The following is a 6,198-nucleotide window of genomic DNA, read 5'->3' on the forward strand; positions in this document are numbered from 1 at the left end:
TCCTCCTCCTCCTTCTTGTCACTGCGGAGAGGTTTCTGCTGTTAACGTCTCAGCACTTTGCCTCCAGAAGGGAAGCTGTCATTCAGAGGCACCTTGCCAGGGTGCTGCTGTGTTTAAAGACTGCAGATTATTATCATTATCATCATCATTATTATTATTTTAAAATGTTATTAGTATATGTTTGTACTACGTAATGATTATACTAATCGTGTACATAGCACGTCTTAATTCTTTTTACATTCCATTCCTTCTCTTCACTCCTGCCTCCCTGTCTTGTTCCTCCTACCAGTTGCAAAAAGTCTACAACTATTAAATAAAGTACGTGTTTACCTAGTGGTTAGGTAACAGGAGAATTGAGGAAACGGTGCCTCTTCAACAAAGCTGTACATTGGTGCAAAAACATGTGGCAGCGGTGGGATTCGAACCCACGCCCCCGAAGAGACTGGAGCCTTAATCCAGCGCCTTAGACCGCTCGGCCACGCTACCTCCTCTTTTCAGCGTTGCCTTCACTCGTAGTTCTGACAGGTTCTTTGCTTCCTCTCTCTGTCTCTCTACCCCCCCCTCTTCTGCTTTGGGTTTTGTTGTTCTTCTAAACCACAGTATTCTAGGGAGATGAAAGGAGCGGCACTGGCGGTCGGCGCCGGGCGTACAGGGCGCCCCGAGGGCAGTGCGATCCGCCCCGCCCACCTCTCCAGGGGCCTCCACCGGACGCGGAAAGCAGGCGCCCGCCCCGGGTCACCGGACTGCCCCTGACTCCCTCTCTTCAATCAGGAAAAACCTGCGGCGTAGTGCTTCTGAGTAACGCCTGATTTTCCTTTTAAGAAAACTCTTGTGTTTTCAGGGCTTCATTAAAACTTAGGCAAGAGACAGCAGTGACTTCATTTATCCAGTAAGCGTCACCCCATGCCCATTAAGGAGCCCTTTGCAACCAATTACGAATGTGCCTACGCCTTTCCTATGGAAGTACTGAAGTATGGCTGGAGTCCCTTGTGGCTCGTTGGTCTAGGGGTATGATTCTCGCTTAGGGTGCGAGAGGTCCCGGGTTCAAATCCCGGACGAGCCCTTTTTTTTTATTTGTTTACTGTCTCCCCAGAACAACCTCACACCACGTGGCCACCATCTATATTTCATAATACTATAAAGAAACAGCATTTTATATATAGCATTACTTAGTATTTTCTTGCTTCGTCTTTAGGAAAACTCCTTTTTCAATGCCCAGTTCCACCAAAAAAAAAAAAAAAAAAAAAAAAAAGCCTTTTGTGTTGAATCATGAGGGCGAACACCAGATGCCAGTATGTATCATGGATCATTATACTAAAGTCAACCACTATTTCTCTCACACATTTTTTTTATCATCTAGAACTTGCACATTCAGGACTCAGGTGCCTGTTATCGGTTTCCCTCCGCTGTTATCCTAGGGACCTGTCTGGGTGCGGGGCTCTGCCGGTCGGCACATGCACTGCGGTCTGTCACACGAAGCCCGTGCTCCCTTCCCTGTTCAAGTCCTTCTGCGAGGTGGTCTGCGAGTGAGGAGGTGCGGGGTAAGGTGGGCCCCTGGAGATGAACTGCTCAGCAGGGATTTCTGTGCCCTGTTCGGAGCACCCATGACACTATTAACCCTTCCCTGCTGGGTCCATTCTCAGACCAATTAAAGTAGAAGTGCATGGGGCCCTGGCAAGGCCATTGTTAATTGTCTCCCAGTCTGCCTGGGGTTGCTCTGCACAGGCCGGGCCAGAGACCATGCCCTTTACATAGTAACCCCAGGCCCTCTGTGGCCCCCTTCTGCAGCCCCCTTCCGCGGCCCCCTTCTGAGGCCCCTGTCACTCCTACACCTGCACAGCATCTTCACTAGTTAAACTGACTTCTGACCCAGCCGCGAGCCAACCTAGTGTCTCCCTGGGATCCTCTTGACCTTCCCAAGTCACAGAAATGAGCTGTGGTAAAACCAAGAAACCTGACAGAAGAGACAGCTCAGTGGTTGGAGGGAGCAGGGTGCGAGTGTGCGAGTGTGCAAGTGTGTGAGTGTGTGTGTAAGTGTGTGTGTGTGAGTGTGTGCGTGCAGGGGGTCCCTTCCCTAGAGGAGAGCTAGATGGTTGCCCCATCCCCTCTTTGCAGGGAGTGCAGGTCCCACATCTTCCAGTGCAGTCTGGTGTGTCCTCCTCTAGAGTGCAGGGAAAGCCACCCCTACTGCTTTAAAACTCATTTCAGGTGACGCTGTGTCGCATTTAACTTCTGGCAATTCTCCAGATATTTGGAAGAATTGCAAAATAATTTTGGGATTATCCTTTATTATTTTCTCTTACAACCCACATCTATTCCCTTAACAAATGCTGCTGCCTCTGACTTCAGAGAATCTAAGCACAGCCCTCTTCCTCCTCCACCACCACTGTCTCCACCATCGCGCCTCATATGTACCCTCGGCATAGCCACAAGCTCTCCTTGTTTTGTCCATGCGCTTGATCAGCCTATTTTCATCCGAACAGTTAGAATGATCCTATTTTAACCCAAGATAGAGGATATCATTCCTCTGCATATCTTTATTTTATTGAGCATAAATTGAAAACAATTTGCCTTGGCTTTAAAAAGCCCCATATTGATCTATTTCTTGGACTCCCTTCATTTCTTTACCCTCATTTCTCAACTCTCTTTGTCCCTGTTCTCCCTCCATTCCAATTACATGAATCCTTTGGGCCCCTTGGACATGCTGGCCTCAGGGCTGAGCCTATTCCTCTCCCGAAGAGTAATCATACCCCACACTGTGTGGCCCCCGCCCTCTCTTCCTTATGATCTCAGCAGAGTCAGAATCCCCCAGGATTTACTCTGAAACCATGTACAGCACCTTGTAGGTCTTTTATCAGTGTCAGCCATCTGGGTGAGTCATGGCTATTGCTTGACCAATTTGCTCTCTATGAAAGCCTGAGAAAATGTTTTCTCTCCGTGTGACTCTCCTTACGTACACTCTACATCATTGATCACTTTCCTCTGTGGCCCCATAATCTCCTTGATCAGAAATTTTGGTACACCACTGAGTTGCAGGATGTCACAGCACAGGTTCTCTTATGTCCTGAGTCCTCATTGAACTTGAAGAGCTAGGGCCAAAATATTGGCTTATCCTTGCAGCCCCTCTTTACAAAAGCTAAATTTTTACTTATATAAATCTTGCTTTAACTTGGGCTTAATTATCCAGAAGAAAAGTATAACCATGAGGTATAGAAAGTAATGCTGTATTAATATGCTGAGCTGTATAAGGCTGAGCTGTAAAAGGCTCATGTCAACAACTTCACACATTTGCCAGTTCTGCTGACAACCCACTACTATTATAGACTATTGGACTATATTGGGCTATTTTGCTGAATTCAAGTACCTATAATAGTTGAACTGGCATCAAGTATGAAAAGGTCTTTTAAAGAGTTTTCCAAATACAGTTTCTGTAACAACAACAGAACACCCATTTCTGACAAAACAAATCAAAAAAAGGGGACATAAATGAAGGATCATTTTGTAATGAAAAATTATGTGTACATATATACAAAATAGGATAGATATGCAGCTACCTTCTATTAGTTCAATTAAAAGAAAGGTCTGTACTTATATTGTCTAGACAAGATATCATGTCTGCATCTTGTCCTCTGAATAACTGCTACAAAGACAACAATATGCAGTGTATTAATTATTGTAACTGTTCTACTAACCTCTTTTGAGACTGTTTCATTGCTATTTTTTCTCATTAAAATTAATTAAAAAAATTTCAAAAGGGAGAATCAACCCCTCTCACTGCATTTGTTAAAAAAAAAAAAAAAAAGATCTCAGCACAGTCGTCAGCTTTCCAAGCCGGCTTCTCTGGCCACCTCGATGAACAGCAACTTCCTATTTGCTGTCCACCTCCTTTCTTTAACTTTCCTCACAGTGCAGGCCACCACCTGACTCTCACTGCTATTGTTCTTTAACATTATTTCCCTCTCACTGTCACTTGAATGGATCTTTATAGCTGAAGTCTAGAGGTTAGACAAGTCCTTAGTACCTAAGAAATACTCCATAAATATTTGGTGAATGCATTGTGTTTTAAATCCCAAAGTAATAAGAGCTGCTAAGGTGGAGTCCCCAGCTCCTGGGGCTGTGGTCAGGTATCTATCTTCAGCCAGTTAGGAACCCACCACAAGGCAGGCAAGGAGCAGTGGGTGAGTGGGTGGAGCATCATCAGTGAAATGTCTGAAATGTATTTTCAGTCCTTCCCTTGACTAGAATTACTGCCTGAGCTCTACCCAGGTCAGATCAGTGATGGCAGGAGATTCTAGCAGGATTGAGAGCCCTACTGTGACCTATTGCTGTACACTGAGAATTCATTGTCTGAGGATCTGTGGTGGACCTGAGCAGCTACAGAGATTAACATTAGCAGAGCACTCTGATTAAACTGGACTAGAAAACAAAGACCAAAATCAATTCCTTGTAGACTCATATCAAATCCTAGCAGTGAGTGACAAGTAACAATTAAGTATCAGGCTTTTGTAGTGGCAAGTAAGCTGACCTACTGTAGTTCTGTAGCTATATCTGGAGGCAGGCTTTAAATCAGACTTGGACACTTAATTCAGTCCTGAATAGCCCGGCCCCTTGTTTTTCTCACCACTTCCATGAGCCCCCTCCCCCAGCCCCACCCTGCACACTTGTGTCAGTCACGAGGTTGACAGCCCAAGACTAACCCCAGCCAAAATAAGCCAGCAGCAAAAGTCACCAGAGAGCTGCTTTCAAAAGGGAAAAATTACTTTCAAATGACCACTCCTCTATGGAAAAGTTGTCCTCCATGAAACTGGTCCCTGGTGTCAGGAAGACAAGGGAGACCTGATCCTGGGACACCAGGACTGAAGGCTTAATGAGAGGGCTCTGGAAGAAGATGTGTGGAGCGGGTTGGGCAGCCTGGACATACTCATTGGCCACTCTCCACCCAGCTACAGTGTGGCTCTGTAGATGCTGTGCATAAGCTTTAAAGGTCATGACCCAAAGGAAGGCACAAAGAAGGAAGTGCAGGTCACCACCCTAGCCGGCTCCTCACAGCTCCCCAGAACTGTTGCAGCAGAGGGTGGCACCTGGCTCATGTGGTTGGAGCAAACCAGGCCAGATGATGTCGTAGGACATCACGGGGTTGCACAGGACAGGGCCATTCTAGAAGAGTCCTTCTGAGAACTGATGTAGCAAAATGAGGAACAAAAGTCCATTCTAGGGGGACCAACAAAGAAGGGGAAAGCTACGGCTAAGGCAAGGCCTGGGTGAGCCAACAGGACTTTGTCAGCCCTGTGCAAATAAATTTTTGTGCTGAAGGATCAGTCACTGTGTGGTCCGGAGAAACACTGCTGGCAGCTGGGGACAGTGGAGGGAGGGCTGTGTGGAATACAGACCCTGTCGCTGGTCACAAAATACACATGGATAGGCAAATATCTGTTCCAGGTGTTGAGTCAAACTGGAGCCTGCCTCTCCGTGGACAAGCAGAGGACTCTCATGGCTCTTCCAGGGTTTTGAATGTGAATTTGTAGGTAGAGCGCATTTCAAGTCCATGTCTGTGTACATGAGGTAAGAAGTGTAGGAAGCTGAGTTGTATCATTGGTCATTTGAGAGATGCAAATTAAAACAACACTGAGATTCCATCACACCCCAGAAAGAATGGTTACCTCAAGAAGTTGGCCAATAACAAATGTTGGCAGGGCTGTGGGGAGAAGGGAGCCCTTCTCCAGTGTTGGTGGGAGGGTAGACTGGTGTGATCACTGTGGAAATCAGCGTGGCGATTCCTAAAAACACTAAGATTAGAAGTTCCATTCAACTTATTTTCCTTCTGTGTATCTTCCCAGAAAAATTAAAACATTATACCACAGCAACATATGTGTACCCATGTTTATAGCAGCACAATTTGTAATAGTTAGATCTTGGAAACAACACAAATGCCCATCAACTGAGGAATGGATAAAAAAGTAGAGATGTCTTTTTATACAATGGAGTACTACTTAGCCATAAAGGAGGAGAACCTGGAGACTTATGTATAAATGGATGCAACATGAGAGCATACTCATAAACAAATGGAATACACCAGACTCTTGTGCAAATACTGCACCATCTCTCTTGTGTGAGAAGTTGAAAGAGTAAACAAGACCCAAAATGTACAGTAGATATTGTAAACTGGGAAGAAACATCAAAAAGAAAGAGAAACGGATG

General features: G+C 45.6%; 2 non-coding genes across 2 annotated transcripts; one reads left to right on the forward strand and one right to left on the reverse strand.

Moving 5' to 3' along the window:
* Positions 1-404: 404 nt before the first annotated feature.
* Positions 405-486, reverse strand: Trnal-aag. The gene has a single exon. It is a non-coding gene; the product is annotated as a tRNA-Leu (tRNA).
* Positions 487-991: 505 nt separating this feature from the next.
* Positions 992-1,063, forward strand: Trnap-agg. Its single transcript has one exon. It is a non-coding gene; the product is annotated as a tRNA-Pro (tRNA).
* Positions 1,064-6,198: the final 5,135 nt, after the last annotated feature.

Source organism: Octodon degus, unplaced genomic scaffold (assembly GCF_000260255.1).
Source record: "Octodon degus isolate 3935 unplaced genomic scaffold, OctDeg1.0 scaffold00189, whole genome shotgun sequence".
In the NCBI taxonomy this organism is placed as follows: Eukaryota; Metazoa; Chordata; class Mammalia; order Rodentia; family Octodontidae; genus Octodon; species Octodon degus.